Here is a 23399-nt window from a genome sequence, read left to right as displayed (position 1 = left end):
GGATGATGTAAAACAAAAAGTCAGTATTCTCCTAAACTGTGAGATGTTTTGAAAGGGTGGGAAGAGGAAGCATCATAAAGCTTAAGTTTTTTAGGAGCAGATTTATTAATCTCAGAGTTTTATTCACAGTCTCACGTGCATGTAAACCTAGTTGGGCTCATGTATGCATGCGTCTGCACAGGAATTTCATGGTTATGAGATCCATCCAAAGGGGCCAGCTCTGACATGGTCTCTGGGAAGAACCTCAGTAGAAATTTGATTAAAAGATCTCCAAGCCCTAGATCCTTTTGCTATCTCTTACGTGGAATCCAAGCAGTTAACTTTATATCACTTTATGGATGGGAATTTTACCAACTGATCCAGCAGTGTCAGAATCTGTTCAATCTGGCTTGACTCTACTAACCAGTGTTAGGCCAGTGATGGGATATGACTGATCTTTGGAAATCTCCAGAGCCTTGTACAGGATGGCCCCAGTGTTTGTCATTCATTCTTTCCTAGTCCAATTTCAATTGCAAGAATTAATTTACGAAGTCATATTTTAGGCATTCTCTGAAAAACCATTCATTAATTCTTTCTACAAACTTCCATGATTGATTATTGGCATAGGTACATTTGTTAAGTTATTATTCCTTAATCACTGCTAATAATTCGTAGTGTGCTCTGCAAAGGTAGTTGTTATTCTTAACTTTGCTCTGATGATTTGTCATCAATGACCATGTGCTTCCATTGCTGTTGTAAAGTTAGTATTAAAATCTCCCTTAAAACCGGCTGGTCTAGATAGAATAGACATTTCTCCTTTGATCTAGTTTTCTTTGTAGAAGCTCTAATTAATGAACCAGGTATGATCTTTTTGTAGCGGAAGACACATGGGGTAGCAGTCCACTGATTCAAACTTCAGTTTAAGCTCCTCAAAACCCCTCTCTCCCACACCTATTGACTGATGATGAAATAGCTTTTTTATCTCCTTTTTTTCACATCTGCTCAATCTTCGTGAGGAAGTTTTTAGGCAGTGACACGGTCTTGAAGGGGACCCACAGAAGTAATGGAAAGGCAAAACATAATCTTTCTGTAAAATGTTTAGGCTTTGGATTTGGCATCAGAACTCCCTGGCGTGTGACCTTGTGTAAATCTGCACTAAGCCTCGTTAATAAATAGGAAGGAGAACACCTGTTCTAGCCTCTGAGCCTTGTGGAGGGTATTCATTGAGAAATGCAAACTTGGTAAGTTACAAGGGCCTAATATACCTATAAATCGTTACCCATCAACTTTCCTTTTCATCAGTACGTCAGGAATTTAAATCACATGTACATACCACTGTGATCTCGGTATGTTCTGTTTAGGTCCTTCCCTAATTCCCTGTGGCCTTTCCTTTAATCATAGATAAGGTACAAATGAACTAACAGAACACAGGAATCTTCCCGGCACATATGCACATGGGATTCTGCAGAGTACAGCTTCCAGTCAAAGATTAACTACAAAGAAACTCAGAAAAGAAGGAGAATCTGCTCTATACTACTCTGTGTGTCTATCTGAGATTTCTGATTAGCTTGTTCCCTTATTCTGGTTATTTTTTCCTAATTTCTCCAGGCCTTTAAGCCTATGGATTAGAATTTTGCCTACTGTTAGTTTTCCAAGTGGAGTCATCTTTATGGTGTGGTAATTGCGTATGAATTAAGAACAAGACAGTGCTCAAGATTACCAATAATTCTTCCAATCCAAGAACATGGTCTCTCTTTCCATCTGTTTGTGTCGACTTCAGTTTCTTTCATCAGTGCCTTAGAGTTTTCCAAGTACAGGTCTTTTGCCTCCTTAGGTAGGTTTATTCCTAGGTGTTTTATTCATTTTGATGTGTGGTAAATGGGATTGTTTGCTTAACTTCATTTTCTGATATTCCATTGTTAGTGTATAGAAATGCAACAGATTTCTGAATATTAATTTTGTATCCTACAACTTTATAGAATTCATTGATGAGCTCTAGTAGTTTTCTGGTAGAATCTTTGGGATTTTCTATGTATAGTAACATGTCATCTGCAAAACAATTACAATTTTCTTTCTTTTCCAATTTGGATTCCTTTTATTTTTTTTTTTCATCTCTGATTGCTGTGGCTTGGACTTCCAAAACTATGTTGAAAAAAGTGGCCAGAGTGAATTCTTTTCCTTTTTTCCATTCATCTTTCCTCATGGGTTTTATTTGAACCCTTCTTTTATTGACACCTTATATTTGGACAATGCTTGGCACGTTCCCTCAGGTACAGAGGATTATTAAATTAGAACCTCAAAATGGCAACACAATGAGGTTTGTAAACCAGAAGTGGCCATTAGCTGCTTTGTTTTGTGAATAAAGAATCTTAGATTTGATCCTGTTTGCTTTCCCCACACTGGCAGCATGGGAATTAGGATCCCCTTTGCTGACTTCAAAATGTTTTTAACTAGACATAATATTGAGCTAAAATAGTTCACCTCTCCTTGTTTCATTCTCTTAATTTATGAAAAGAAGGGGATAGGATCATCATTTGATGATCTCCAAGGTCCTTTCAGTGTCATTATTTTTAAAGTTGGGTTCTAAGTCACAAAATATTTACTGTTCCCCTGTGTTGTAGTGCTCCTAACTCTGGAGATACAAAGAGTTTATAGTACCCTCCCAGTCTTCTAATAGCTTATAATCCAGCTAGAGGGTTAGCAGATGCTAATGTGAAGAGAGCTAAAGATTCAAGGTCAAATCTGTTAAGTCCTACATGACTGGCACACAAAATTAGTGCTGTAGGAGAGGAGGAAAGTTACTATGTCTCCAAACTATTGGCACATGGATTGACATGTAGAACTAGTAGTTTCAAAGTAAGGGAGAAATCCCTCACTTTAATATTGGTTACAGGACAAAGTCAACTGAAAAGGAAAACGTGGGATTGTGGGAGCAGTGTCATTCAGTTTAGAACTAGTGTAGAACTTATCACGGAAAATCTATAATGAAAGACTTCATTTTTTCTTTTTACTTGTTTCAGAGTTCCGAATTCATTGAGCAGTGCAATGAAAATAAAAATCAAAGCAAAGCTTTAAAAGAACAGACATATGCAGGCTAATGGACAATTTGTCTGAGGGAATAGCTTTTAGGGCTGAAATTTCTCTGTGTGTATTTTTCCTAAGAATTTAATGTTTTTAAAGATGGTGTCCTGTGAGTTACCATGACAACCTGTAGATAGCATCTCGAAAAGGCTAAGGCTACAGCTCTCAGCTCAAAGTATTTCACACACTTTTACAAAAAGCCTGTTGATGCACTATAGATGGGCTGAACAAAACATGGAACGCTTGATGCCATTATGGGCCATTTCTTTAAAATATTATTAGTATGGCTGAAGAGGCTTCTATAGTGTTGAAGAACACTTTCCCTCCCATTTCATCATTACCTTTAGAGTCTGAAGCATACTTCATTTCAGCTCTTTATTGAACTCTCGAGACAAGGTGGCAGTAAAGGCTAAAGCTCATTTCCTGTTTTGTACCTTCTTTCAAAAGGGAAAAAAAAACTCAAGTGTTGTTGGTCATACTGCAATTTTAGAGCTGGTCTTTGTCCTTGAGCTGTGTTTTCTCAGGATAGTATCCTTGGTAATAAAGCCAATAAAGCTAGGTAAAGGATTGACAGCTAATTTGCCGTTATGAAGAGAAGGACCGGAAGGAGGAGGTAAAAGGTGATTTTTCCATCTCATTCTGTCACGGTTGCAGTGAAGGTTGGCGCTTATAGCAGTTTTCCTTCAAAGACATTCGGATTCAGCAAATTTTCCACATGGAATAATGATTGTGATGATGTGCTGTTAATGTGTTTTCATTGATTAGACAATGGGGTGGAAATTGAGATACTTTGCCAAGTGATTGAAAACAATTATCTTCAACTAGTTAAGGAAAATGAAACATTTAAAAAAATACTATTTCAGAAGATATTGATGATGCTCATTATTGGGTGTGATTGTCACGCGAGCAGTCTAAAACTGTCAGTTGCTCTGAGGTATTGGGTAGGTGACATGGAGTGGAGGGACATGGATTTTATTTTTTTACAAAGCTTTGGCTTACAGGGCATTGCTTTGCACTTACAAGGGCAGATTTGGATTTCAGATGTCACATGGGCAGCAGAACTTTGCCAGCCCAGAAGCACCACATAGCCACGTTCACTGTCACTGATGGACTGTGATGCATTAAAGTTCCTGCAGAGGAGTAGTATTGTAGTTTATAGCAATGATAATCTCGTGTCTTAAGGATGCCAAATTATTTGCTGAGTGTGAAATAATTTGCTCTTGTTTTTAGCTAATTTTTGGTCATTGTTGAGGGTTTTTTTTGGTGATAAAGACTGAACTATTTAAATATTGAGTATCCAATGTGTTTTATTTGTAAGAATAATCTTAAGTATATATAACATAATAGCTTTGCAAGAACTTAATGAGAATAGATGAACAGCCATAATTTGGTGTTATTAATGAAGCAAAAAGGCCTTATTAGGTTGTTTAACTGATGTGACTGTTGAAGTAATTGAGCTGATTTTAACGGGCTTTGGTGTTGTCTTAGCATAAATCGGTGTTCATAAAATTTAATGGTTATTATGTTTTTTACTTATGAGAATTCACTTAACAAGAGGTTTTTCAAGAAGAAATTATCTCCATGAGGTGGAGTAAAAGTGTGCCCGCCAAAATCATTCACTTTTAGATAAGTGAAGAAAGGCTTGAAAAGTCTGCCTTCCATTTCAAAAGCATTGCTACTGAAAAATGAACAGACCATGAATAAATCAGAAGAATATATTTAAAATAATTTCCAAATTCAGTCTAGATAAAGTTATGTTACCAAATTGGCAAATGTTGCCGACATTACCAGATAAGGCAAAGTAGTATTGGGCTAGGTGAAGCTAACAGCGCAATCTCATTCTCTCGCTTTCTTCTTGTCTTTCTCTGTCTCTCTAATGATACTTCAAACCAACAATGCAACGCAGTAGAGTCATTTTATTGTTTGGCGTGACAATTGGAGAAAAAGACATAGAGTCAAATATTGACAGTAACAGGTTTTAATTTTTCTTTGAATTCTACCAGGATACATGATTTTTACCTTGTCGCTCTTTCTTAATATTTATGAGAAATATCACCAGCAGTTACAATGTATTTGAGCAATAGATTTGCCTTTGGCAAACTGAGCAGTTCATCATGTGATGATATTAACAGATGAACAAATGTTACTGCTGGGAAAGGAGAAAGGATTCAGAGTTAATGGGAAAGAGGGGTAGCACTGGGTTTGAAAAAAATATTGTTATATTCTTCCCCTTATAAAAAGAAATAAGTCTGTATTCAGCATTTGTTGTTTAACTCCCTTTCTTGACAGTAGCTTGGATTTTTATTTGAGTATCTGTCTTTTTCTAATTTTCACTTTACTTGATCTGGGTAGAGCTCGCAGAGAGCCTAGGACAGAGCACATGACCTGAGTCAATCAAGTGCTTAGTATTCTCCTGACATGCAATGGGTTCATTTTGAGCACATGACTCAAGGCAGACCTTGATCCATCAGAATGGATCTTGGGAGTTTTGCTGGGCATGTCAGTTTGAACGTGGAAATGTTTAGTCCCTAGAACTGGGACCCCAAGGGGGAATCTTTCTGAGAAGGAGTCAAAACAGGAAATACAAGAGGAAAGAAACTGAATCCTGGATAAATTCCTTTGAGCCACTGTATTTGGCTACCCTTGAGGCAATGCCTATCCCAGAATTTTGTATCTTGAAAGCCAATACATTTCCTTTATTTCTCAAGTTAGTTGAATTGAGCTGCAGTCAAATAAATCTCAGTTGATATATTGCTTTCTCCAGGAAAATTGGAAAACACAGAAAGGTACCAAAACAAACAAACAAACAAAAAACAACTAAAATCACCTTTTAGTCAATTTTGATATCTCTATTTCCTATTCTTTTTCTTGTCTCTTCATAAACAGAGGTGACTCTGATTACAATTTTGATGTATTTTTCCATTCTTATTCTGACCCCTGCATAAACATGAAGATTTTCGTGTTTGTGAATTCAGGATTAATTTTGCATATGTGGATACATGTTTCTACGTATGAGTATATATTTTACAAAATTAGTATTAGATTATATCAATAATGTTATGACCTTGTTTTCACCTAACATTGTGTCGTGAGCATTTCCCAATTTCATCCACTTTTGATACTGCAATGATATTCCATAGTAAACCTCAGAAACAGTGCTAGCTTAGTTCCAGATCACAGCAATAAAGTGGATATTGTAATAAAGTGCATCCCATGTTTTTTTGTTTCTCAGTACATATGAAAGTTATGTTTACACTATACTATAGTCCATTATGCGTGCAATCGTATTATCTCTAAAAATCAGTGTACATGCCTTAATTAAAAGGTACTTTATTGCTGAAAAAATGCTAACCATCATCTGAGCCTCCAGCGAGTCATAATCTTTTTGCCGGTGGAGGTCTGGCCTCAGTGTTGATGACTGCTGACTGAGATCAGGGTTGTGGTTGCAGAAGGTGGGGGTGGCTGTGGCAGTTTCTTAAAACAAGACAACAATGAAGTTGGCCACTTCACAGACTCTTGCTTTCACAAACAATTTCTCTGAAGCATGCAGTGCTGTTTAATGACATTTTACCCACCGCAGAACTTCTTTCAACATTGGAGTCAATCTTCTCAAGTCTGCTACTGCTTTCTGAACTAAGTTTATGTGATAGTCTGACTTCTCTATTGTCATTTCACCAATCTTCACAGCATCTTCACCAGGAGTAGCTTCTACCTCAGGAAACCACTTTCTTCGCTCATCCATAAGAAGCAGCTCCTCATCCATGAAGGTTCTATTAGGAGATTGCAGCAATCCAGTCACATCTTCAGGCCCCACTTCTAATTCTAGTTCTCTTGCTATTCCCCCCATGTCTGCAGTTACTTCCTCCACTGAAGTCTTGAACCCCTCAAAGTCATCCATGAGAGTTGGAATCAACTTCTTCCAAAATCCTGTTAATATTGATAATTTGACCTCTTCCTATGAATCATAAATGTTCTTAGTGGTAAATCCTTTCCAGAAAGTTTTCCGCTGGCTTTGCCCAGATCCATCAGCAGAATCACTTTACGTGGCAGCTATAGCCTTATGAAATGTATTTTTTAAGTAATAAGAAGACTTGAAAGTCAACTTACTCCTTTATCCATGGGCTGCAGAATGGAGGTTGTGTTAGTAGGCACAACAACAACATGAATCTCCTTGTCCCTCTCCATCAGAGCTCTTGGGTGACCGGGTACATTGTCGCTGAGCAGTGATATTTTAAAAGGAATCTTTTTTCCTGAGCTGTAGGTCTCATCATTAGGCTTAAAATATTCAATAAACCATGTTGTAAACAAATGTGCTGTCATCCAGGCTTTGTTGTTCCGTTTATAGAGCACAGGCAGAATTGATTTAGCATAATTCTTAAGGGCCCTCAGATTTTCAGAATGGTAAATGAGCACTGGATTCAACTTAAAGTTGCCCCTAACAGGAGAACCAGCCTGTCCTTCGAAGCCAGACATTGACTTCTCCCCTCTGGCTATGAAAGTCCTGGCTGGCATCTGCTTCCCATCTAAGACCGTTTCATCTGCATTGAAAATATGTTGTTTAGTGTAGCCTCCTTCATTAATGGTCTTAGCTCGATCTTCTAGATAACCTGCTACAACTTCTACATCAGCACTTGCTACTTCACCTTGCATTTTTATGTTACAGAGATGGCCTCTTTTCTTAAAAGTCAGCTGACGATCGCACAGGATTTCCCTGTCTGGAACTAGTTGCTTTTCTCTTGCTTATTTTAAGATTCTCTCTTTATCTTTATTTATTTATTTATTTTTTTACCATTTTCATTATTATGTGTCTTGGTGCGGACCTAGGGTTCATCTTGTTCGGGACTCTGCTTCCTGAAACTGCGTGTCTGTTCCCTTCCCCAGGTTAGGGAAGTTTGCAGCTATTATTTTTTCACATAAGTTTTCTGACTCTGTCTCTCTCTTCTCCTTCTGGAGCCCCTATGATGAGATTGTTAGTGAGCTTTTTGTTGTCCCAGATGTCTCTTTAACTATCCTTATTTAAACAATTTTTTTTTTCTTTTTCTGTTCAGCTTGGGTGATATCCACTGTTCTGTCTTCCGGTTTGCTCATTGGTTCCGTGGTGTAATCTAATTTACCATTGGTTCCTTCTAGTGTTTTGTTGTTGTTGTTGTTGTTTTGTTTTGTTTTAATTTCAGTTTTTTCTGAGATTTTGTCTTGTTCCTTCATTTGGCACATATTCCTCTGTCTCCTTGTTTTGCCTAATTCTCTGTGTCTACTTCTGTGTATTAGGTAGGCTGACTTCATCTCTCAATCTTGGAGAGGTAAGTCTTATATAGGGTTGTCTTCTGTGGCCTGGCAGCATGTTCTTCTCTGGTCACTAGAGCTCTATGCTCTAGTGATGCCCCTTATGTGGGCTTTTTTTTGTGGCAGGTCAACTACTCTGGATGCACAGTAGGCAAGAGTGCTCCCCATTCCAGTTGGCTGCAGGGCCCTGCCTTGTGCAGGGCTACAGGCCTGCTGGTTTGTGGGCAGGCTCCTTGCATGCCTGGCTCCGGGGCCCAGGGGTGCATGGCTGCTGCTGGCTTGCTCGTGGGTGGGGCTGGGAAGTTCACCACGTTGTATGGCCACATTTTATGATGCCCTCAGACAGTTACAGTATTAACATCAGAGATCACTGATTATAGACTACTGTAACAACATGTATAATAATAATGAAAAAAGTTTGAAATATGTGAGAATTACCCAAATATGACCTAGAAACACAAAGTGAGCAAATGCTGTTGGGAAAATGACACTGACAGACTCGCTCGACACAGAGTAGCCCTAACCTTCAATTTGTAGGAAACACAGTATCTGCGAAGTTTATAAAGCAAAGTGCAATCAAATGAGGTCTGCCTGCATATGTAAACCGTACTGAATTTAAGCTCTCCGTTATTTTTGGACATTTAAGCTGTTTTCATTTTTTAACACTTGGTTGTTTGTTACTGGTAAGTGTATCTTTGTTCAATTTCCTATTTCCTTAGATTGGTTTTCTCGCAAGGACATTGTGGGCCTAAAGTGGATGCGTTTCTAAGGACTCTTAATATATATAGCAAATGGTTTTCAAAAGACATACTAAATTATATTCCCAAGAACCTTGCCAAACTCAGGCATCATTATTTCTTACCATATTTACTAATTTAATAGTCAGAAATGCTCTGTGATGTGAACTAGAATTTTTCTTTTTAACTACTGGGAGGGAGGCTGAATTTTTTTTCATATCCTATTGATAATTTCCATTTCTTCTGTGAGTTGTTATTCATGTCCCTTTTCCACTTTTAAAATTGTCATTCTAGTTCTTTTTTTTTCCTTATTGATTTTAGGCTTTTCTTTTTCAAAATCAGTAATTGTAATAAGTAGTATTGTATCGTTAGCTGCTTTAGTGCTCACTGGTGCATCGCAAATAGAGTCCCAGGACTCTCAACAACCGTAATTCCAAACTAAGCATGAAGGAGATTTCTCTTTCTTAAAAGTAGCGACCGAATTGGTTTCTGAATACCAAGAACCCAAATCAACTCTTCTTTTGTAAAGCTGGAGGTCAGGTAGTGAGTTTGGCACCTAGATATAAAGCAGACGACTTCAGCATTGCCTATTGTTCTTGATTCAACTGCACAAAGGAAACTTCTGTCGTGCTCATTGCGTGGCATTTTATCTCACAGTTGTGGTTTTTCTTTAAGGCACTTATTCAGTGTAAAATCCTGCTGGAGGGTTTGAAACAACTCTTTCTTCCCATAAACTGTCATCTCCCAGCCTGCAACTTTATTTACTGGAAAGAACATATTTTTCTGAGGGTAGGGTTGATTTTTATTTTTCTTTCCAGAATCACAGTGTAACACCTTGTCAATTCTTACTCAAAGGTTATTTCCTCATATTTTGATGTTAGATCATTTGCCGGGGATGAGAGATAGGGAAACAGCTTCTAAATTCAAGGGTACAAAATCTCTTCTTTTAAAAAAATTGCTTTTATTGGCTGAGTGAGTAAACTTGGCATTGGATTTTATTGCTGTGTAGAAAAGAAATCTCAACCTAGGGAAAAGAGGAAGGAGGAGGAGGAAGGGTGGGGGAGAAGAAGAAGAAAGGAAAACCTTGCTCCATTAAAATTTTTATGAAAGGCCAAAGCATCTCAGATTACTTTTCTTCTGATGAAATCTTTTTTCTTTTGTGTGTATGTGTGTGTGTGTGTGTGTGTGTGTATAATTAATTAATTATTGAAGTATAGTCAGTTTACAATGTTGTGTCAATTTCTGGTGTATAGCATAATGCTTCAGTCATACATTACGATACATATATTTGTTTTCATATTTTTCTTTTTTTTTACATTTTTTATTGATTCATAATCATTTTACAGTGTTGTGTCAAATTCCAGTGTTCAGCACAATTTTTCAGTCATTCATGGACATATACACACTCATTGTCACATTTTTTTCTCTGTGATTTATCATAACATTTTGTGTATATTTCCCTGTGCTATACAGTGTAATCTTGTTTATCTATTCTACAATTTTGAAACCCCAGTCTATCCCTTCCCACCCTCTACCCCGCCCCCCACCCCGGTAACCACAAGTCTGTATTCTCTGTCCATGAGTCTATTTCTGTCCTGTATTTATGCTTTGTTTTTGTTTGTTTGTTTTTGTTTTTTAGATTCCACATATGAGCGATCTCATATGGTATTTTTTTTTCTCTTTCTGGCTTACTTCACTTAGAATGACATTCTCTAGGAGCATCCATGTTGCTGCATATTTTTCTCACCATAAGTTACTACAAGATATTGAATATAGTTCCCTGTGCTATACAGTATAAACTTGTTGTTTATCTATTTTATATATATTAGTTAGTGTCTGCAAATCTCAAACTCCCAACTTATCCCTTCCCACACCGTTTCCCCACTGATAACCATAAGTTTCTTTCTATGTCTGTGAGTCTGTTTCTGTTTTGTAAATAAGCTCATTTGTCTCTTTTTTTTTCTTTTTCTTTTTTGTTTTTTGATTCCATGTATGAGTGATATCATATGGTGTTTTTCTTTCTCTTTCTGGTTTATTTCACTTAGAATGACAATCTCCAGGTCCACTCATGTTGCTGCAAATGGCATTATTTTATTATTTTTTATGGCTAAGTAGTATTCCATTGTATAAATATACCACAGCTTCTTTATCCAGTCATCTGTCGATAGACATGTAGGTTGTATAGCTCAGTGGTAGAGCGCATGCTTAGCAAGCATGAAGTTCTGGGTTCAATCCCCAGTATCTCTGTTAAAAAATAATAATAAATGATTTTCTTCCTACACTGCTAGTGAGAATGTAGTTTGGTGTAGCCACTATGGAAAACAATATGGAGATTCTTCAAAAAACAAGAAATAGACTTACCGTAAGATCCAACAATCCCACTCCCGGGCTTATATCCAGAGGGAACCTTAATTCAAAAGATACATGCACCCCAGGGTTCATAGCAGCACAATTTACAACTGCCAAGAGATGGAAACAGCCTGATGAAATCTTAATTGCTGACAAAAAGTTGCTAATTTCATGATGATAACCCATATCATATGTAAAGCATAATTTTTAAATAAAGTATTTCCTTTTTATTACCTTCTTGACCACACCTAATAATTAAATAATCTAAAGAAGTTTAAAAAGTGAAAGTCATAATATTTAGTACTGTTGCCTCATGTGAGGTGCATCAGTGGGGTTTCTTCAGTGCTAATTACCACAGACCCTGAGCATTCCTCATTACCTTTTCCTCACCATTTATTTTGTGTCTTTGATATCTTGGTTATATTTACTATAATATCTGTTAAATGTTCCTTTTTGGAAAGTTAAAAGGCATGGGTTATGAAGAAATACAAAATCTTTTCTTTCTCATGGTTTCAGCATGTATTTTAGCACTGATCAGCTTGGAGTGGCTGTGATATCACTCTGTCACTTTTATCTAATATGTATGATATAATATAATATAAATATATATACGTGTTTCAGCTTAAAATTTTCTGAGAAGATGATAGGTAAGTAAGCCAACAATTACATACAGTGGGAGAAATGTTATTCCTTCGTTAAAGGAGAGAAAATTGGAATTTATGAAATCAAAAGAAAGAGACAGAAATGCTCATTTCTTTGCTTTCTCCTGCTATGGCCTTGGGGCTGTTGGTTTTCTTCTGCTTCCTTCACATCTCCATCCAGAAGTGCGTCAGGGTCTGACTTCCCCTGAGCAGTCAGGAAAGAGGCAATAACAGACTTGAGGAAATATGCAGTGGTGATGGTTACAGATGTGCTGAGAAGCAGCGGAGCTGTGGCCAGATGAGGACACGGGTTCATGGCCAGGTGAAGAGAAAAAGGGAGGGGAAATGGAGAGGGGGGTCTGTTAGGAAGGAAAGGGAGCAAGACCTAAGAGAATTCAGAGTTAGAAGAAGAGAAGACTGGAGAGCTCTGACCAGGTGCTGCACAGAGTGGGGCCAAGTCCATGCGGAGAGGGTTCCCAGGCCCGCTGCCTGGAGCCCAGCTACAGCAGGACGGGCCTTGACTCCTCCTCCTTCCTCATTCACCACACTCTACATCCTGTTCATCTTACCCTCTTCACACATCCCAGGTCCACCCTATCTAAGCCATCCCGACCACCAGTGCGATTCTGGTCGCATCCCGTCATTCGCTCTGGCTCCCTGAGCCGCAGTTCTTTCTGCACCACAGGACTCTTTCTGAAACGCAAATCAGATCATATCACCTGCTATTTAAAAGCATTTTGAGTGGGCAAAAAACTTGAATAGAAATTTCTCCAAAGAAGATAAACAGATGGCAATAAGCACATGAAAAGATGCTCATCATTACAATTATTAGGCAAATACAAATCAAAACTACAGTGAGATACCACTTTATCTTATTAGGATGGCTAGTTAAAAAAATAATAAAATATCCAGTATTGGTGAGGATGTGGAGCAATTGGAAACCATGATGCATTGCTGACGAGAACTTAAAATGTTTCAGCCACTGTGGGAAACAGTATGGTGGTAGGTACCTCAAAAATTTTAGCATGGAATTTCCATTTAATTCAGCAGTTCCACTTCTGGGTGTACACCCCAAACTAAAAGTAGGAACTCAAACACATAACTGTATATCCGTATTCACAGCAGTGAGGAGATGCACAGAAGTGTATTTCCTGTGCGGGTCAGAGGATGTTGACTTCTGCCTTCAAGGAATAAGGGAAGATCATGAAAGAAGATCTTGGAGAAAGGGATAGCTTCACCTGAAAACACAGAGGAGCATTCAGGAAGCTCAAATGTGAGAGCAGAGAGAGGAGATGACCTGGCCTTCCAGCTTCTGTGATAGGATGGCAGAGGGCCAACAGCCTGAGGACCAAGAGGGTAAACATTTTATAAGATTCTGTGACACTACTGATTTCTCAGTGATTGTTTTTCTAAGGCAATTAGAATACGAGCCTAAAACCAAGAAGGGGCCTGTATGCTTGACTTTGGAGCTGCGAAGAGGGAGGAAGCTGCAGAAACTTTAGCCCTTTGCATTGCCTGGAGGGTGTGTGTGTTGGAGGTGGGGCGGGGGTGGGGGGGTGCCCAGTGTCAGTTACAAAGTGAAGAGAAAAGCAGACTGAGTCCTGACCCAGGACAAGGGGAAAGAAAAGAAATCCAAATGGCCTCAGGGCTTAACTATAGAAGGACACACTTGTGTGATCGCGGGGTGAGCACTAACAGGGGGTCGGCCCGAGAGCAGACCGCAGCCCTGTACGAAGGTGAGAACACACCTCTGGGCATCTATGAAACTTCTGGTGGTAAGCAGCTTTCATAGCTTGCCCCATAAGCTGTGACTGGAAGGAAATGCGATCCTCTTTCCCCATAAGTTTTCGTTCACACCTTTTATGGCGGCAGAGGCCGTGGTTCACTCTGCCATGCCCCTAATAGGATCCCCTTGGCTGATGGCGCGGTTCTGACATCCCTTGAGCTAGCAGCCAAAGGTTACTGGGAGGAGCAGTGATATGTGGAAGGTGGAGCTGAAAAGAAAATGTAACAAAAGACAATAATGTTGTAGAAATTTCAATTTGGTTGTGTCCAGGAGCTACTCAGGAGGAGGATATTCAGCCCTGGGAAGGGACCACAGGGCAGGTGCACGCCCTACCTACCCCCTCTATTTCACTGGACAGCTGTCATCTCTGTTCAAGCTGAGACGAGAGAGCAGGGCTCATGCTTTACTTTACGATCCAGACCTATTCCCTTCTATCAGTGAGGACACTGACCAGAGTTACACCTGCTGCTGTAGCTCCTATGATTTAGACTCTGTCTACATGAACCTAGAAGAACTGGGTCACCCTGAAATTTAGTGAGTTCTACAGCCAAAGTTTTAGCACGGTGTGTGAATATTAAAGGTAAGAAAATAGGTCAGTGAAATGCAAAATGATAGGAGTTGTCTAATTTCTGGTGTTCACACTTTTTTTGAATAAATAAATCAGAATAATAAATCCTATAATCATATTTGTTATGACTATAGCTCTGTATATTCAGTATTTATTTATATGTAAATTTCAGATTCATATTGAAGCATTAATTTTAATACTGTCACTACAAAGTTAAATTTATATACATAATTGAAAGAGTAACTACAGAATCCAATTCTAAGATTTTTTTGCTATTGTATTGTTGTTCATGTGATAAACAAGCTTTTCTGTCCTGTTTTTCCAAATATTTGTACTCTTTTAATTCACTTTTTTTGGCATATATGGACAATTTGATCTCTTAAAAACCACAAGTTTTGATATATTTATCTTTATATATTCACTCACAGTCCTGAAAAGAGAAGAAATCTATATTCTTACATGCAAGATTTTATTCTCATACACATTTCGTGCTGAGTCAGAGATTTCTTACTTTATCTCTTCCTTTCATGAAAAATAAAATAGTTTTATGTCCCAGAAGGTCCAAACAATTAAACAAAGAGGTAAATATGTACCTTAGTGTGATTCCAAACCATCTGACACAGAGAAAGGGGACAGTATTTTGTGGTGTCAGATTAGATTCTGAATCTCCAACACTTGTATCTTTAGTTTAAATAATAGAGAAGATACTCAAAAATAGTAAAGACAATTAAGAATTTTCTACAACTTTCATTTTGAAGAGTCTTTTCTAAGCAAGAGAAGAAGAAATAAAAACACATTTAATTACGTAGCATTTTTATTTTTTCATACTCAGTTGAATCTAGCATAAATTCCAAGGACAAACAGTAGACAGGGGAGAATATTTGCAACAGATACAGCTGTGATGGATGACACGACTTCTGGTGTATTTGCTATCCAGCAGCAGAGAGATCTTTAGAATTAAATCATGTCACTCTTCTGATGAAAACCCTCACTGGCTTGCCGTTTCGCTAAGTAACAGCCGGAGCCATTACTGTGGCTGAGGAGGTCCAGTGTCACCGTCAGGCAGCTCCTTCCTGCCTTCATCCCCTGCCTCTCTGGGCCCTGCCCCTGCTCACGGGGCCCCAGCCGCACCGGCCTCCTTGCCGTTCCACGGACACCCCAGGCCTCTGCTCATGACGGTCCCTCTCCTCAGATGCTCTTCCCACAGGTATTCCCTTGGCCCCACCTGAAGGCCTCCGCTCTGGTGTCCTGCTAGCAGTGAGTCCTTCCTGAGAAACCTGCATGAAAAATCAGACCCCTCCCACGTGGACGCTTTTTTTCTCTGCTTTATTTTCTCTGTAGCACTTTGACATATACCCTTTACTCTTGTTTGTTTGCTTTGAGTCTGCCTCTCCGATAGGAAGTACATTTTGTGAGGTCAGGGGTTTTGATCACTGCTCTGTCCCCAGCCCACCGAGCTGCCCTGGGTAGTGGAGATTCCCAGTCTTGTTTGAATGGAAGGATCACACCATATGAAGAGTTTCTGTAAACTGATGAGGGAAAGATTAAAATCCAATGGAAGCATGGCTATGAAATTCAGAGAAGAAATCTAAATGGCTAGTAAACATATGGCAAATGCTTAAACTTAACAGAAGTAAAGGGAATATACAGTGAAAGATGCCATATGTTTACCCATCAAATTGTGGCAAGATGGTTGAAATGCAGAAACATCCAGAGCTGTCAGTATGTGAGCCGTTGGGCTCTCTCCTACCTGGTGGAGATGTGTGAATTGCTGCTAGATTTTGGTATTTGTTTAAACTAAATATATTTGTTAAAACTAAATATATACAAACTTAGGGAGGTTCTGGGTTTCATGGGGCCCAAAGATTAAACTTCATTAGCTTCTTTCATTTTAGTTTTCATTCTTCAAGAAAAATCACAGAAAATCACGAATAAAAATTTAAGTCTAAGGTCATTTAAGAGGCTTGAGTAACCAGGACTTTTGAAGCTGACACTTCTTTAACTTCCTGGCAAATTCTCCCCTATTGTACATGACCTTTGACCTGCAGTCCCACTCCTGGGACCATGTGCTGTAGGAATGAGTCCTAGTGCATAAAAGATGTAGGTACGGGGCTATTTACTACAGAATTGTTTATAGTGAAATAGAAATTGGCAATAATCTTAATGTGTTAATAATGAGAAATTCAAATAAATATAGTACATCCATTCTATAGATTATCTAGTTATTAAAAATAATATCTATCTTATATTATGTAAGAAAAGACAACTGTAAAAAATGTGTATAATATCCAGTTTTGATAAAAGCAACAAAATTAGCAAGAGCAGAAAGAAAAGCAGCATCACATTTGTCCATCTCTATATATATTTGCATAAATATGTCTGTGTAGGGCAATATAAAGCTATGGAAAGATACATTATTAATATGGGGTACCTCACGTCAGGAGTGGGGATGGGAATGAATGGGAGAAATGAACAGTTAATTTTTCTTTATGCATTCTAGAATAATTTGACTGGCTTCAACAATACATTCATGTTTCCAGCATTATTGAGATGTAAATGACATATAAAAGTGAGTAAGTTGAAGATTTAAAATGTGTTGATTTGATTCAGTTACATGCTGCAAAATGATTAACACAATAGCATTAGCTAATATCTCATCCCCTTGCATAATTATTTCTTTTTTGTGCTGAGAATATTTAATATCTGTTCTCATAGCAACTTTCAAGTATGTAATACATTGTATCTCCAGAACGTGTTAATCTGGTAACTGGAAGTTTATACCCTTACCAATGTCTCGCCTTTTCCCCCAACCCTCCAGCCCTTGGTAATCACTACTCTACACTCCTTCCATGAGTTTATTTTTTTTTTTTTAGCTTCTGCATTTAAGTGATATCATACAGTATTTGTCTTTGTTTGACTTAGTTCACTTAGCATAATGTCCAAGTTTTATCCAATTTGTCACAAATGGCAGGATTTCCTTCTTTCTCATGGATGAATAATATCCCATTGTATATATAGACAGCACACATTCTTTATCTGTTCATCTGCTGACAGACATTTAGATTGTTTCCATATCTTAACTACTGTGAATAATGTTGCAGAACATGGGGGTGCAGATATCTACTGGAGAGCGTGCTTTCATTTCCTTTAAATATAGACACAGAAGTGGGATTGCTAGATCATATGGCAGCTCTATTTTTAATTTGTTGAAGACCCTCCATACTGTTTTCCATAGTGGCTGCACCAATTTACATTCCCAGCAACAGTGTACGTGGGTTCCCTTTTCTCTACATTTTCTCCAGCACTTGTTATCGCTTGTCTAATACATTCATACTTCTATAATAAAAAGGAATAAAAACATTAAGAGAAAAAGGAAAAGACAGTCCTCTTATTAAATATAGTGATGATTTTATGGTGAAGATGATGATACTGATAAAACATTTTTGATTTGTTGCTCATTGGCATAGAGCTTAGTAAAGTCTGGCTCCTGCTCTCAGGAAACAAACTGAGACAAAGAATTGTTAAGAAATGAAATGTTTGGAGTGTTCATTGAGGAAACAATAAAATGCCAGCCGTGCTTAAAAAGAACAACAAATGAAGAACAGGAGTATGAGATAACATCGCAGCAGAGAACTGGCATAATCATCAATAGCAAACAAGTTTGAGAGTCACCCTCCCTGGGCCGTGTCCTCAAGAGGGGCAAAGAGTCTTAGGTCAAGGTAGAAACTGACTGGATGCACGAGTGATGATTCAGCACCAGTCTTAATGAGGGCTCAGCACACGCCAGGCACTGTGTCAGTTACTATGGCTCAGCCCCTCTGATTTTCACATGGCTTATGAAATGAGTGCTCTTATTATTCCCATTTTACAGAAAGGGAGATTGATTCAGAGAGGTTCCTATGACTAGATAGTAGTGGATCGAGGACTCGAGCCCAGGCTTGTCTGACCCCGAGCCCATGGTACCTCGCCTCCTCAGAGAGTATCGGGTACCTGCGTTTTAGGATCCTACACTCTACATCTACGGAGCAGGAGGTATTAAATAGTTAATAAAAGGCCATGCGGGACTGAAAAAAAATACTTTTCAATATGAACTTGCAGTATGAGAGATATGAAATGTGTAACTTTGTGTAAAAGGTCAAGGGGCGGTCACATCTGGTTTACCAATTGTCTGGTCTTGCCTTGAAATGGGGTATGATGAATTTCACTGCGGTGCAGATCATAGATCGAAAAGTCGGTTTTATTGGACAGGTGGAAACTTACACAAGTAAGAAAAGGAGTCACTCCTCTTATCTGTCCATTTAGAGGCATGTGTCAGGGTCTGGTGCTCTGGGCCTGCTACGCAGGTCTGCGTACACCTATAGAGATGGCACTCCTGTGACTTCTGTCATTATAGGATGAGTAAATTTATTGAAAGCCAAAATCAGGCATACAACATGGGTACAAAGAAGATTGGAATTTCTGACTTCAAAGAATATAAAGTTTGGTTGGAGAGTCAGGCAAGGAGGCAGTTATTATGGTTGTGATCTAAGTGAGAGGACAAAGGTAGGCCCTGGGTTCTTGGGGTGGAAAAGAAAGGCATTGGATCCAACTCGACACCATGCACGGAGGGCTTCCTAAGAGACAGCTTCTTCAAAGTGAACCTTTACCTCATCTATCTGAAGTCACAGGGCTGGACCAAATGCCCTCTCTAGTCCTTCCACAGAGCTCTGTGACACTGCACATGGTGAATGAATCTTACAAGAACGAGGTCTTCAACTCAACTGTTAGGCTTCCCTGATGAAGGTAAAAGAACAAAAGGGCCATGAAGAGCCATGAGAGATTAGCTAGGGTGACCAAATCTTTAGGACTTTGTTGGAGACTTTCTGAATTTTAAAATCCTAGACCAGGCAGTGACAATTAAATTGTTAACTGCTGCAATAACTACCTGCTCAATTTTTATGGGTTCTTTGACATTGTCAGAGATTCTAGAATTGAGGAAGTGACTCTAGGCAGGTCTGAAGTGACTCTTGATCCAGAGAAGCACAGAGAATCACAGGTCTTCCTTCAGTCCTCCCTGGATTATGCATTTGCAGTTCTACTTGTCATCTGTTTCTTTCTAGAGAGCAGGAAAAGAGCAGCCTTCTGGACCATCAGACTTGAGCAATAGATTGTTTCAGAGCCATCAGCTATGAAAATGAAATTGTTTACCCATCCTTTCTGTGGCTTTCAAACTTGTTGATTAAAAAAGAAGGGAAAAAAAATCAAGACCTAAGTGAACACAGGAGGAGGACAGGGGCATCGAACAGATGATATTTATGACTGACTGAGAATTTCAATCTCAGCAACTAAAATGATGAACTTGGGATCACTGGAAATGGAAATAGTTGACTTAACAGATGGTAGGCGGCTCTTGTCAGGGAAGACTTCTGAGTGTGAGCCTAATAGAGTGGTTCATTTCTGTATAAATTAACATTTTTTAAAGCTATGATATTCTCAGGAGAATTTTCAGGATAAACATTTAGAGTTTTCCAGGTCTCTTCTGTGAAAAACTTATCATTGGACAAAGGTTAATTTCACCAATTCAAAAATTATACATTGGAAATTCAAAGGGACCATGATCTGTCTTAAAAATGACACAAAAATGTGGTAGCTGAAGACGTACTCTTTTTCCGGCTCTCACAATGTTCTTCCGTAAGTTCTGTTGTTCGAACAGCTCCTTGGGGCAAACATCTGCCTACCTGAAATCTTATTAGGAAAATAACTTCATTTAAATCTTTCCTCATAGCCCTCTTATGCAAATTGCAGTGTACAGTCAAGCAGACTAGGGAAAATTGAAGCAATTAGGTATGTCTAAATTAAACTATTTTTTATTTTTAGGTATATTCTATAGTAACTTTTACATACAACTACATGTTTAACACTGAATATCTGTTATTTTCTTCTTCAGATTCCCGAAGACTGGTCCAATGATAACTAAAGCTCACGTGGTGCTGTGTTGGGCACGGTTGTTCCTGGGAACTGTAAAATGAGATATTGATAATAAATGAGCATGTGTAAGTCCAAGTGTAAGGCTCATACAGCAGACAGGAAACACTTTTTTAATTTCTAAGAGAAGAAAACCACATAAGGCAGAGAAACAAAAAAGACCTGCTATTGCCAAGCCATTAAAATGAGAAGGAAGAGAAATCCACAGCAGCTTGTAGTACTTGTAGTTTTCCTAAGAATTCTTGGGGTCAACAAAGAATTAATTAGTAATGCTTGTCATCTGGGCATTGAGTAAAATTCAAATGATCTCTCTTTCTATTTTTAAATTTCAACAGAAATTATTTGTCCATGGCTAAAAATACTCAGACAGAATAGAAGGACATAAAGTAACATAAAAATGTCTCCCCCAATCCTCACAGATCCCCCCCAGACCCAAGTTTCATTGCTCAGAAGGCACAGCTTTTACTCTTGTCTTTTTTGGTTCTTCAGTGGATGCTTCATTCTATCTAAATCAGCTGGTTACAGCAATAGCACTTGCTGTAGTTAAAAAAAAATTAAATGTAACTTCCCATTATGAAAGATGAAGGATTCAACATACGTAAGCTTCTCTTTCTTTCTCCTCTCAATTCCCATGTTTTGTTATTTATATTTATAAATTTTGGATCTTGTTTTGGTGACCTCTATACTTCTAAACAATACTCTCTCCCCTCTATTCATCCATCAACTTTAGGTGGTATCTCCAGACACCCATTAGGAGAAGAAATATGGCTTCACACACTCCCCTGGAGAAGGAGTACTTTCACACTGTCAAATTAAGGGGGTCTGAACAACCCACAAGCTAGTACCCCCAGCCCACCATTGGTGGATTATAATTTTTTTAAGGAGCAATTTCTCAGTTTTAGCCTGGGGGTAAATACCACTGTTGGCAGGGACCTGAGAAAGCAGTGGGGAGAAGGACTCCTGGTAGGGCTGTTTCACAGTCAGACCTTCAATTACCACCGGATTTTCCCCTTACTTTTCATTCCCATTCTCTCACTTGCCAGTTTGGAGCTTTGAGCATCCCCTGAGCTTACCATGAAGAGTGTCTATATATAGTGTCTATATATATAATGGAGGTACTGGAGATTGAACCCAGGACCTCGTGCATACTAAGCATGTGCCCTACCACTAAGCTCTATGTGCCCCCCAAAAGTATCTATATTTTTGATGTTCTGTGGGGACTTTCTGCATTGTTTTCTTATCCACAAATGTGGCCTCATTAAATTTCTGAAATTTGAAGAACTTTTGAAAATTTACCAAACTCTCTGGCTGGTTGATCGACTCACTCTCATTCTCAGTGATTATGGATCTGTTGCTTTTGTATTTCTTTGAGAGGAAAGGGAGTGGAACACGGGCCACCATCTTGAACAGAAAATCTCCATCTTTCGTTCTAATTTTCACTCTTTAGCCTGGGCATTCAGTTCTCTTTTGTTTATGCAGGAACTGGAATAAATGTAGTTCTGGTCAGTCAGTGTCTGTTCAAAGACATGGAATGTCTTTCCAAAAAAGTCTTCACCCCTTCCTAGTTTATCAGTCCTCTCAAACTCGGAACCAAACCAGCTGAACTATAGCCTTGCTTCCCACGACTTCCTCATGAACCCTTAGCTTCAATCAAACTGAATTGCTCACCATTCCCTAAAGACAATTTTAATTTTCTACTTTTATTCTGTTGTTTTCCCCAACCTCTTCCCATGCATAGTGCTTCCCATGTCAACATCTGCCCTTTCAGGTGTGATCTAGCCTGCAGGGGCACAAGTCAAAGATCAGCTACTTCGATGAGCTTCCTCTGACCCCAGCCAGACTCCCTTTCTTGCTCCCTGTGACCTCCCAGAAGGTTGTAGCAGTTCGTACCTCTCTGTGGGATTTATCGCATTCACGCTGAACTGTGGCTCTTTGTGCAGTATCTTGTCTTCCTTCACCATAGCCTCATGGAGGACAGGGTGTATGTGTATCTGAATCATGTTGGGATTCTCCGCAGTGCCTATGGCAATGAGAGCTCAAGCACATGGCTTTTCAGATTTCTCACTGGAAGAAAATGCCTACTTTTCTGCTCCCCTACACTTGGCCAAAGATGTTTCTTAGGGTTCCTTCTGTATCGTAGTCATTGTTTTCTCAACAATTTATCTTAAGAATTCTTAGTATCACTTCATTTCTGCACCCAATGATGCTCCAGTTAGATGTTCTATACAAACATTGGATGGCTCCTGGTTTCAGTGTGGGGTGGCTTGTGGTGGGGTTGATGAGAAGAGATTAAGAAATAAAAGCAACCTGGGAAGATTGGAGAAGAACATCTAAAGGCAGGTGGGGCCACAGCTGAGAACTTTGCCACTGTCAGATTGGCCAGCCCGACCCTGGAAACTCCATGTGTTGGTCAGTTCTGCTTGCTTGGGCTGCAGTTACAAAGAACTGTTGGTGACTCCCACGCGACAAGTTTAGTTCTAATGCACTTTACACGTCAGGTACAGGCCAACCATGGCTCAGCTTTCCGTGTTCTCTTCATTTCAGGATGCAAGCTGAGAGACTTGGCCCTTTGGGATGTGCCAGTCTTGTGACGGTAGAAAAAAAGCAGTGGAAATGCTGCATGATGGCTTCACAAGGTTCTGCTCTAAAGGGGCAGGCATCGCTTTGTCTTACATCTCATTGCTAAAAGAATTCAATGACCAAGCCTGATGTCAAGCAAGGCAAAGAAATAGAATCCTCCCAAAGGGAGGGAAGAGAGTAATTGGGAAAAATCATATAAACTATGTCACCCCAGAAAATAAATATTAGCAGCAATAATAATAATAATAATAATAATAAATTATAAGTGAATAATAAAAGCTACAAGTGTGTACCTCTATGGTCCAGACACTGAGTAACATTTTATTTTCGCCCTGCCAGGTAGGTGGTAGGAATCAGACTCAGAGAGGTTAATTTATTAGCTGAAGGCCGCCCAGCTACTTAGGTGGAGAACCAAAATTCTGAACCAGATT

The 23399-nt window shown here is 39.0% G+C and overlaps 1 long non-coding RNA gene across 2 annotated transcripts in view; it reads left to right on the top strand.

Moving 5' to 3' along the window:
* The window catches only part of LOC140701096 (uncharacterized), a 233931-nt gene extending 210740 nt beyond the window's left edge, over positions 1-23191 (top strand). The window contains exons 5-6 of one of the 2 annotated variants that reach the window (XR_012079929.1): positions 20351-20456; positions 22933-23191. This is a non-coding gene — a long non-coding RNA (uncharacterized lncRNA). Of the gene's footprint in view, positions 1-20350; positions 20461-22932 lie in introns of those variants that run through there. The other variant, XR_012079930.1, reaches the window with a different exon arrangement.
* Positions 23192-23399: the final 208 nt, after the last annotated feature.

This window comes from Vicugna pacos, chromosome 14 (genome assembly GCF_048564905.1).
Source record: "Vicugna pacos chromosome 14, VicPac4, whole genome shotgun sequence".
NCBI classification, from domain to species: Eukaryota; Metazoa; Chordata; class Mammalia; order Artiodactyla; family Camelidae; genus Vicugna; species Vicugna pacos.
The sequence above is the reverse complement of the archived record's forward strand: the minus strand, read 5'-3'. Positions and strand labels throughout refer to the sequence as shown.